The sequence below is a fragment of the Schistocerca cancellata genome, chromosome 3 (genome assembly GCF_023864275.1).
Source record: "Schistocerca cancellata isolate TAMUIC-IGC-003103 chromosome 3, iqSchCanc2.1, whole genome shotgun sequence".
NCBI classification, from domain to species: Eukaryota; Metazoa; Arthropoda; class Insecta; order Orthoptera; family Acrididae; genus Schistocerca; species Schistocerca cancellata.
The window spans coordinates 264,809,132-264,821,293 of record NC_064628.1 but is presented as its reverse complement, the minus strand read 5'-3'; the positions used below and the strand labels follow the sequence as shown (position 1 = coordinate 264,821,293).

At 43.0% G+C, this 12,162-nt stretch overlaps 1 long non-coding RNA gene across 2 annotated transcripts in view; it reads right to left on the bottom strand.

Moving 5' to 3' along the window:
• LOC126176694 (uncharacterized) overlaps positions 1-12,162 on the bottom strand; it is a 154,238-nt gene that overhangs the window by 53,905 nt on the left and 88,171 nt on the right. The window contains exon 1 of one of the 2 annotated variants that reach the window (XR_007535647.1): positions 349-449. The exons of the other annotated variant lie outside the window; for it this stretch is intronic. This is a non-coding gene — a long non-coding RNA (uncharacterized LOC126176694). Of the gene's footprint in view, positions 1-348; positions 450-12,162 lie in introns of those variants that run through there. 2 annotated transcript variants of the gene reach the window in all.

The following is a 12,162-nucleotide window of genomic DNA, read 5'->3' as shown; positions in this document are numbered from 1 at the left end:
TACTTTCGTAAGTATGGCCGGCTATAGATGAAACAAGGCACAATATTTCTGTGGGGGCGGGGGGCTTCCAAAGACTTGTGCCCATGACACGTAAAGTTGCTGCATTATGCCAGGCAAAAGAGCGTCCGACACCATATTAGGAGGTATACGATGACTTTTGTCACTTCAGTGTAAGTTCATCCTCAATACGCGTTGGAGCTGCATTGCACTGTGCTTCTTCTTGCATAGTGCCTTGATCGACTAGGTGTCTGTTATGATTCATCTTATATAACCTGCGATTCGTTGAAGCTTTGAGACTTTGTCCGTTCCTTCTGAGGCTGCCTTGAATATTGTGTGCGTTGTACTCACCTTGTACTCGCAAGAATCGTAGAGCTGATCATCAAAACTTCCATGTTGAGTTGGCGGCAGGTACCGCTAGCTGGAGAGAACGGCAGAGCCGGCTGTACAAGTGACGCCAGGGCTTGCACTCAGACGCCATGTCGACCTTAGCGGAGACAGCGGGGAGTCCCGCACGCAGCGAGCAATGAGGCGGTCGCCTAACACAGAGAGAAACGGCGTGTCGCCGCTTTCTGCACTTCCTTTACATGTGCACCCCTCTGAGACCCAGATTCAGAATGTGTCTTGTTCTGGTGAAAAGGAGACGACACAGTTCAACGGCCTAATTTCACATGTAAAGCGCACTGAATGCAGCCTCATTATTTGTAATCGCCATTCCTTTACTGTCGAACAATCATGAGAAACAAATAGATATGATTTATAGATGTTTAATTTTCTTCTAGGCTCAAATGGTTCGAATGGCTCTAAGCACTATGGGACTTAACATGTGAGGACCGGGTGTGAGTCGTGCTTCGGTAGCTCAGATGGTAGAGCACTTGCCCGTGAAAGGCAAAGGTCCCGAGTTCGAGTCTCCCAAAGACTTAGAACTACTTAAACATAATCTAACTAACCTAAGGACATCACACACATTCATGCCCGAGGCAGGATTCGAACCTGCGACCGTAGCAGCCGCGTGGTTCCGGACTGAAGCGCCTTGAACCGCTCGGCCACAGCAGCCGGCTTTCTTCTAGGACGATATCTTTCTGGGAAGTATATTTTGTTAATGAAACCTGACAGTACAATGGCTACGCTGCCTCCCTATGCATGAACAACACAGACGTAGATGCTCATATTTACTTGTGGGTGATGCAAGAGTCGTGACTGTTCTTCATAAAGAATAGAATCTAAATGGTCAGCGTTGTCATACATTGACAGTGATTGGGTTTTTGAATTATCCTAACATGAGCGGTGGACAGTCTCCCTCAAATTTTTATAGTGTCAGAGCTATGTGTCAAATAATTGGTCTTGGGGTGCATACCTTGAATTTAGGTGAACAGAAGTGGTTCCACACACCAATAATTGTTTCCACGTTGAAGAAAACTGTGTAAGTAAGTATTATGCGGGCACCTTAAAGTGGCAGTTGTAGGTAGGGAATATTTTGAAGCATTGTTGCCATAGGCGGATGTTTGGAAACTGCGCCCAGTGAAATTTGCGCTCATAAAAAAAAAAAATCTGTGAAATTTGCGTCCCGTATTCCTTGAAGTTACCAACTGACTAAGTCACGTCCTGCCTGCACCGTGAAGTACTCATCCATCATCCAATGGATGAGGGCTTGAACAATCATCCTTAGCACGATTAACGTAAGATGACATTTTTATAAGTTGAAACTTCGCGTACAAAATATTCAAGAGCAAGTGGAAATGATGCACAAAATAGAAAAAAACCCAATAGGCTCGATGTTTTCGAAAAAATGGAGATCTGCATTGCTAAAAGAAAGGAAACAGATAGACTGCTCAATGTTGTTGTTGTTGTTGCGGTCTTCAGTCCTGAGACTGGTTTGATGCAGCTCTCCATGCTACTGTATCCTGTGCAAGTTTCTTCATCTCCCAGTACCTACTGCAACCTACATCCTTCTAAATCTGCTTAGTGTATTCATCTCTTGGTCTCCCTCTACGATTTTTACCCTCCACGCTGCCCTCCAATAGTAAAATGGTGATCCCTTGATGCCTCAGTATATGTCCTACCAACCGATCCCTTCTTCTAGTCAAGTTGTGCCACAAGCTCCTCTTCTCCCCAATCCTATTCAATACCTCCTCATTAGTTATGTGATCTACCCATCTAATCTTCAGCATTCTTCTGTAGCACCACATTTCGAAAGCTTCTATTCTCTTCTTGTCTAAACTATTTGTCGTCCACGTTTCACTTCCATACATGGCTACACTCCATACAAATACTTTCAGAAACGACTTCCTGACACTTAAATCTATACTCGATGTTAACAAATTTCTCATGTTCAGAAACGCATTCCTTGCCATACCCAGTCTACATTTTACATCCTCTCTACTTCGAACATCAGTTATTTTGCTCCCCAAATAGGAAAACTCATTTACTAATTTAAGTCTCTCATTTCCTAATCTAATTCCCTCAGCATCAACCGATTTAATTTGACTACATTCCATTATCCTCGTTTTGCTTTTGTTGATATTCATCTTATATCCTCCTTTCAAGACACTGTCCATTCCGTTCAACTGCTCTTCCAAGTCCTTTGCTCCCTCTGATAGAATTACAATGTCATCGGCGAACCTCAAAGTTTTTATTTCTTCTCCACGGTTTTAATTCCTATTCCGGATTTTCGTTTGTTTCCTTTACTGCTTGCTAAGCATGCAGATTGAATAACATCGGGGATAGGTTACAACCCTGTCTTACTCTCTTCCCAGCCACTGCTTCCCTTTCATGCCCCTCGACTCTTATAACTGCCATCTGGTTTCTGTACAAACTGTAAATAGCTTTTCACTCCCTGTATTATACCCCTGCCACTTACAGACTGGTCAGACTGCTCAATGTTCAAAATGAATTTGCTGTTAATGCCTGCTTTAACATTTATGATGATCTGCTCGGATGAGCCAGTTGCACCGATTTATCTCTGAAGGAGTTGGCTGGTACTCGCACTGAGGAGCTGTGTTGCTGTGTCCCATCCGCGTCGAGGCAGCCATGGAAGTCAGCAGCAACGCAGACAAAACATCCTGCTTCCGGAAGAAGAGCGCTACCGACGCTCGACATAATGTTCTACGATATGCTCTCTTACATACGCATACTTCATTGGTTTTAGTTGTTTTTACGTTTAGCTCCTGCTTTTACCTCTTTTATGATACATACCGTCCTAAAACGAAAAGTCGTTTAATCCGCTTTTTGTTTGTCATTACGTAAGTTATTTTAAGATGCATACCCTGTCCTTTCAGAGTATATAAAACATACAGATTTATAATGCTCATAAAACTTCCACTTGGCAGTACTGACAATGACATGTAGAATTATAAATATAAACAAAACTTTTTCATGTTCTGCATTCACATAAAGAGGGAGCGTGCATGTATCACTAGGAGAAGGCAGAGAAGCTCTGCACCGGTTATGTCACCTACATACGCACATTCTCCTGGCCTTTTTGTTAGTATGACAAAGCATCTCGTGTACATTTCATGTACCATATGCTGAATCGCAGATATGGCGCATATTTTACTTTATTTTCAAATATGCTTTGTCAGGTGGGAGCCGGCCGTGATGACCGAGCGGTTCTAGGCGCTCCAGTCTGGAACCACGGGGTTGCTGCGGTCGCAGGTTCGAATCCTGTCTCGGGCATGGATGTGTGTGATGTCCTTAGGTTAGTTAGGTTTAAGTAGTTCTAAGTTCTAGGGGACTGATGACCTCAGATGTTAAGTACCATAGTGCTTAGAGTCAGTTGAACCATTTTGTCAGGTGGGAGAGATAAGAGCACTAATTGCTGCATCTGCAATGTGATGTTTATGTTTTACATAGTGCATTCTGAAGATCCAGTCACAAGGAAAAAATTTGTGACTGTCTTAGGCAGAAAATACAATAAATTATTATCACTTTCGAATGTAATATTTTGACATTAAAGTTCTTGTTCGAGGATCTTCAGTCCTCTTCATCTTTAATAAAACACTGCGTAAAATCCTCGACTCTCTTTCCAGCCTGAAAAGTTTTGGACTTGGGACAGGGGCTACATGGACCTTTTCTCGACCTTTTCTGGGTACAAATTTTACAGGACTCACTTCACAGGACACCGAGTAAGACGCCGCTATAAGCTGGGTCTGAACTACAACGTTTGCGGCTCTGTCACCCTAAAAGAGCAATTGCGCGGTAGTCTTGACCAAATGCTTTGTGCACCCCACTTTGCTTTGGGTTGTGTGTTGCTCGTTATTTTCTTTTCTTATTTTGAAATAAGTGAAGAGACCAATCTGGTCCATCAAGGGGCTTGAGTACGATTTCCATGTCAGCAGAAGTTATCGGCGATCCCTTTCACAATGTATGATATCTGCTTTTTGAGCAATACAAATGACAGATGTCGCGGTAAGCAAGAAACTCAGATCTACAGAGACAAAAACTGTACTTGCATGAGAGATTGTTTGGGAGAAACTTCGTATCTACGGTGGGCATAAACCTACAATTGGATCTTTCTGTCGATTGCCAAACTCAAGCCAGACGTAACCGAAAACTTTACAGAAACTTCACGCCGCCATCTGCTAGCAGCTTTTCAAACTACTTCGAAGCTTCTGTATAGCTATTGCATAAAATTCTTACGGCATTCCCAATAAACATGCCGTTTTTTAAGTCGTCTACCGATTAAGATTTTCCAGATATTTAGTTTTGAAATCAGGGTCTCCTTCGTTGGACGACCTACAGTTTCTAAGTGGTGGGATGATAAGACATTTTGCGAAACAATACTAAATCCTTCTAAGAAAAACTACCTCGAACAGATAGTTCGTAAGTCCACTAATGATAGAAACATATTAGATTTAATGGCAACAAATAGATTTAACCTCTTCGAAGTTGTCCACGTAGAAATTAGTGACTATGTGGCAGTTGTAGCAACAACGAATCACAATGTATAAAGGGCAACTAAACAAAGTGGCAAGTTTACATGTTCAGTAGAGTAGATAAAGTGAGCGTAGCGTTGTATTTCAACGAGAAACTTAAACCACTCAGCTCTGGACGGGAGAATGTAGGGAACGGTGGCCCAAGTATAGAAAAATAATCAACCAAGCAGTGGACATGTACGTTCATACCTAGTAGAAGAGTTCATGATGGAGGGCATCCTCCATTTTATACACTGTGGATGGCAGGGCAGGAGGAGGGGGGGGGGGTGAGATCTATGTCTGTCATCTCGAATGGGATGGCTAAGTCATATACGTTTGACCTCCAGAATATGATTCCGTGACAACTGGCAATATATGTAAGAGTACCATTCGTCACGCCTGCCTGTATAGGTCACCGAGGCCGTTCGATCCAAGGCTACTTATTCCTTAGCTGCTTGAAGGGAGAAGAAAGAAAGAAAGTTTAGGGCTTAAAGCATCATCGACGACAAAGTCTTTAGAGCTTTACAGTCAGAGCATACGCACATGTATTGTTGATGTGGTCTTCGGTCCATGCTACTCTATCCTGTGCGAGCCTCTTCACTCCAAATAACTAATGCAACATACATCCTTCTGAATCTGCTTACTGCATCCACCTCCTGGCCTCCCTATACCACTTTTATCCCCCGTTCTTCCCTTCAGTACTAGATTCGTGATCCCTTGATGTCACAGAATGTGTCCTATCAACTGATCCCTTCTTCTACTCAGGTTATGCCACAAATTTCTTTTCTCCCCAGTTATGTTCAGTACCTCCTCATTAGTTACCCATGTAACCTTCGTCACTCTTCTGTAGCGACACATTTCAAAAGCTTCTATTCTCTTCTTGTCTAAAGTATTTATCGTCCATGTTTCACCTCCATGTCATGTACTATTTTAATTGTCTCGTTTCCTAATCTACTTCCCTCAGTATCATCTGATTTAATTCGACTAAATTCCATTTTCCTTGATTTTGTTGATTTTCATCTTATATCTTTTTTCTAAACACTGTCCATCCCGTTCAACTGTTCTTCCAAGTCCTTTGTTGTCTCTGACAGAATTGCAAAGTCATCGGCACCCGTCAAGGTTTTCTTTCTTCTCCCTCGACTTTAATTCCTAGTCCAAATTTTTCTTTGGTTTCATTTACTGTTTGCTTAGTGTACAGACTGAATAAATTCGGGGATAGACTACAGCCTTGTTTCATCTTCTCAGCCATTGCTTTCCTTTCTTGACCCTTGACTCTTATAACTGTCGTCTGGTATCTGTACAAGTCGTAAAAAGCCCTTCTGTATTTTTCCCTGATACCTTCACAGTTTCGAAGAGAGTATTTCAGTCAATATTGTCAAAACCTTTCTGCAAGTCTACAAATTTTGCAAATGTTGATTTGCATTTCCTTAATCTATCTTCTAAGATAAGTCGTAGGGTCAATATGCCTCACGAGTTCCAACATTTCTGCGGAATCCAAACTGATCTTCCCCGAGGTCGTCTTCTATCAGTTTTTCTTTTCTTCTGTAAAGAATTCGTGTTACTACACTACTGGCCATTAAAATTGCTACAGCAGGAAGAAATGCAGATGATAAACGGGTATTCATTGGACAAATATATTATACTAGAACTGACATGAGATTACATTTTCACGAAATTTGGGTGCATAGATCCTGAGAAATCAGTACACAGAACAACCACCTCTGGCCGTAATAACGGCCTTGATACGCCTGGGCATTGAGTCAAACAGAGCTTGGATGGCGTGTACAGGTACAGCTGCCCATGCAGCTTCAACACGATACCACAGTTCATCAAGAGTAGTGACTGGCGTATTGTGACGAGCCAGTTGATCGGCCACCATTGACCAGACGTTTTCAGTTGGTGAGAGATCTGGAGAATGTGCTGACCAGGGCAGCAGTCGAACATTTTCTGTATCCAGAAAGGCAGGTACAGGACCTGCAACATGCGGTCGTGCATTATCCTGCTGAAATGTAGGGTTTCGCAGGGATCGAATGAAGGGTAGAGCCACGGGTCGTAACACATCTGAAATGTAACGTCCACTGGTCAAAGTGCCGTCAGTGCGAACAAGAGGTGACCGAGACGTGTAACCAATGGCACCCCATACCATCTCGCCGGGTGATACGCCAGCATAGCGATGACGAATACACGCTTTCAATGTGCGTTCACCGCGATGTCGCTAAACAGGGACGCGACTATCAAGATGCTGTAAACAGAACCTGGATTCATCAGAAAAAATAACGTTTTGCCATTCGTGCACCCAGTTTCGTCGTTGAGTACACCATCGCAGGCGCTCCTGTCTGTGATGCAACGTCAAGGGTAACCGCAGCCATGGTGTCCGAGCTGATAGTCCATGCTGCTGCAAACGTTGTCGAACTGTTCGTGCAGATGGTTGTTGTCTTGCAAACGTCCCCATCTGTTGACTCAGCGATCGAGACGTGGCTGCACGATCCGTTACAGCCATGCGGATAAGATGCCTGTCATCTCGACTGCTAGTGATAGGAGGCCGTTTGGATCCAGCACGGCGTTCCGTATTACCCTCCTGAACCCACCGATTCCATATTCTGCTAACAGTCATTGGATCTCGACCAACGCGAGCAGCAATGTCGCGATACGATAAACCGCAATCGCGATAGGCTGCAATCCGACCTTTATCAAAGTCACAAACGTGATGGCACGCATTTCTCCTCCTTACACGAGGCATCAGAACAACGTTTCACCAGGCAACGCCGGTCAACTGCTGTTTGTGTATGAGAAATCGGTTGGAAACTTTCCTCATGTCAGCACGTTGTAGGTGTCGCCACCGACGCCAACCTTGTGTGAATGCTCTGAAAAACTAATAATTTGCATATCACATCATCTTTTTCCTGTTGTTTAAATTTCGCGTCTGAAGCACGTCATCTTCTTGATGTAGCAATTTTAATGGTCAGTAGTGTATTTTCCAACCATGACTTATTAAACTGCTAATTCGGTAATATTCATATTTGTCAGCACCTGCTTTCTTTGGAATTTGAATTATATTATTCTTCTTGACGTCAGAGGGTATTCCACCTTTCTCGTACATCTTGCACACCAGATGGAAAAGGTTTTTCGTGGCAGGTTCTCCGAAGGCGAACAGTAGTTCTGAGGGCATATAGTCAACTCCAGGGGCCTTGTTTCGACTTACGTCTTTTCAGTGCTCTGTCAAATTGTTCTCGCACTGTTACATCTCCCATCTCATCTTCATCTACGTTTGCTTCCCTTTCTATTGTATTGCTTTCAAGTTCTTCTCCCTTGTATAGACACTCTATATACTCCTTCCACCTTGAGCTTTCCCTTCTTTGGTTACTACTGGTTTTCCATCTGAGATCTTGATATTCACACAGCTGCTTCTCTTTTCTCCAAATGCCTCCTTAATTTTCGTTGGGAGGTATCTGTCTTACCAGTGGCGAAATGTGCTTCTAATTTGTTCTCTATTCATTCCTGCTTAGCGATTTTGCACTGCCTGACAGTCTCATATTTTAGACGTTTGTATTCCCTGTCACCTGCTTCAATTGCTGCATTTTTAAATTCTCTTCTTCCATATGTTAAATTCAACACCTCCTGTGTTTTTCATGGATTTCTGCCAGGCCTAGTCTTTTTACCTATTTGATCCTCTGCTGCCTGCACTATTTCACCTCTTAATGCTACCCATTCGTCTTCTGCTGTGTTCCTTTCCCCTGTTCTAGTCATCCGTTGCCTAATGCTCCCTCTGAAACTTCCAAAAACCTCTGGTTCTTTCAACTTATTCAGGTTCCATCTCCTTAATTCCTACCTTTTTGCAATTTCTTCAGTTTTAATCTACAGTTCATGTGGTCAAAGTCCACATCTGCCCTAGGAAATGTCTTATAATTTAAAATCCGGTTCCGAAATGTCTTTCTTACCATTATACAATCAATCTGGAACCTTCCGTTGTCTCTAGGTCTGTTCCACGTATACAACCTTCTTTCATTTTTCAAAGAACTTACGGGAATTCAGTCAGGTAATATTTACAGCGACCGCCGATATTTCGGCGGAAGTACACCTCGCCATTTTCAAGGCACAAACTGGCCCTGAAAACGGCAGGTTGTACTCCCGCCGAAATATCGGCGGTCGCTGTAAATATTACCTGGCTGAATTCCCGTAAGCTGTTTGAAAATTGTATACGCCAGGAGAAACTCAGGTCTAACCTTCTTTCATAATTCTTAAACCAAGTGTTTGCGATGATTAAATTACGCTCTGTGCAAAATTCTACCAGGTGGCATCCTCTTTCATTTCTGTTCAAATGGTTCAAATGGCTCTGAGCACTATGGGACTTAACATCTATGGTCATCAGTCCCCTAGAACTTAGAATTACTTAAACCTAACTAACCTAAGGACATCACACAACACCCAGTCATCACGAGGCAGAGAAAATCCCTGACCCGACGGGAATCGAACCCGGGAACCCGGGCGTGGGAAGCGAGAACGCTACCGCACGACCACGAGCTGCGGACTTCATTTCTGTGACCCAGTCCATATTCACCTAATATCTTTCATTCTTTTCCTTTTCCTACTATGGAATTTCAGTCCCCCATCACAATTAAATTTTCGTCTCGCTTAACTATCTGAATAATTTCTTTTATCTTCTCATACTTCATCATCTACGGAGCTATTTTGATTAGAAACTGACACTACTGTCGTGGGTGTTGGCCTTATGTCTATCTTGGCTACAACAAAGCGTTCCCTAAGCTGCTCGAAGTAGCTTACCCTCTTTGCTATTGTAGCTAACCCACATTGCTATTTACTCATTCACTGTCAAACCTACTCTTGCACTACCCCTATTTGATTATATATTTATAGCCCTGATGCACACGACCTGAAGTCCTGTTCCTCCTGCCACCTATCTTCACTAATTCCCGTATCCCACCTATCTTCACTAATTCCCGTATCAAACTATCCATTTCCTTTTTGAAATTTTCTAACCTCCTTGTGCAATTAGAGGATCTACCATTCCATGCTCCGATCCGTAGAACGCCAGTTTCGTTTCTCCTGTTGATGACGTTCTCCTGAGTAGTCCCTGTCCGGAGGTCGGAATGGGGGAGTATTTTATCTCCGGAATATTCTATCCAAGAGAATGCCATCAGCTGCATGCCCTCGGGAAAAATTAGAGAAACCACGTAAGACCTGATTCTTAATCGCCAAATGGGGATGCGAATGCAGTACCTTAACCAGAGTGCATCTCGTTCGGCACCTGTTTCCGAATGAACACACTGAAACAGATATTTACAGCTGAGTTGTACATAAGAAAATTATAGGGAGCGTAGAGATACTATCGGCAGCGGATGGTGGAGTGTAAATGTGTTATCTTGTTAAACGAATGAAATCCATATGTGGATTTAAAAGATACGTAGTGTTTCGTTCTACATAAATCTAAGGAAACCTTCCGGAGGATTGCTTGTGAATGGTAGTCCATGCTCGAACTGCTTGTTATCCATACATTTATTTTATTTCTTTTGTCGAGTTTTGCACAACTTCAATCTTCCATCGAAGTTCGTCGGAAGAAATCGCACAGAATCCTAGTACAAAGCGCACGGTTTCTTTCTAAACTGTGTCTTTACAGTAGAGCCACAGGTTATGGAAAGACCACATTATCTCAGTCGTAGGTAAAACAGATAGTAGGCTACGGTATGTTGTTAAGATACTGGTAAAATGCAACAAGTCTGCAAAGTAGAATGCTGACAAAACACTTGTGTTTCCGATCCTAAAACACCGCTCAATTCTGTGGTACTCAAACCACATAGTACTACCAGAGGATGTTGTACGTATACAAAGAAGGGCGGCACGTATTGTGATAGGTTTGTTTAACCCATAAGAGGGCGTCATGCAGAAGCTGAAAAACTTGACGTGACAGTCGATTAAAGGTAGATACCTAGAATTTCACGAAATCCTAATTTGAAGAGTTTCAAGAACCAGTACTAAATGAGGAATACAGGAATAAACAACAATCACCTATGTATTATTCCCGTAGAGATTGCGGGCAGACAAGATTAGACTGGGGTTGGGTTGGGTTGTTTTGGGGAAGGAGACCAGACAACGAGGTCATCGGTCTCAACGGATTAGGGAAGGACGGGAAAGGAAGTCGGCCGTGCCCTTTCAAAGGAACCATCCCGGGATTTGCCTGGAGCGATTTACGGAAATCACGGAAAACCTAAATCAGGATGGCCGGACGCGGGATTGAACCGTCGTCCTCCCGAATGCGAGTCCAGTGTCCAACCAAAGCGCCACCTCGCTCGGTTTAGCCTGGTAATAGCGAACTCAGAGGCAACTGGATCAAATCTGAGCCGGCATCGACATCGTCGGCATGAGTATGTGCAGTCGTTGATGACGTGGATGTGCTCCCCATGTTGTCGATACATGATAATTTCACCAGGGCGTCTTTGTGCAACGAAATCAAGTCTTCTGCACATTGTGTCAACTTCTTCCTGTGGTCGGGTGACAATGATATCTGGGAAGTACCACCTTTGACTGACTTCACATATTCGCAGAAGGAATTCAAACCAAACAAACAGGTTTGTGAAATGTGTTCGTATTGAATTAAACAACTCAGGATCTGTGATAATAATGTCACGAAAACTCCATCGACGTCCTCCAGCTTCGATTGTATATTGCTCATCAGAAACAGCACAGCCTTCACAGTTGGAGTTGTTGTATGCGCCTCCAGCAACGTCCATATTAGGGTCATCATCTCCGGGATCACGTCCACGGTTACCAATCTGCAGACAGATTTACAACAAGGTCATCATCATCTTCTGAATCACTAGCACTACCAATAAACCCACCACATAGCACACTACGGAATAAAGGTTTGTTCGCACAAAATCTGCACCAATTTCTCAGTTCCTGCGCACAAGGGGGTTCAAAGTATCCAAAGCTGACGTATGCTTGATTTAAATATTACCCTTTGATGTATAACACTTATCACTCTTGTAAAACTTTCATCAAATTGTAATGAAATACATTTATCCAAACATCGTTCACATATTTTGAACATGGCCGCATCGTTACCAGCTACTGGACTAAAGGCCACATATAATTAAAAAAACCTAAAATTAATTTTGAACTCATTATGGGGAAATATACCGTCATCTAATTTACACATTTTTAAATGACATATCTCATCCCACGATTTGTACATCTCTGAACGAAACTTTTTACCACAATCTGCCGCGGTTCGTAA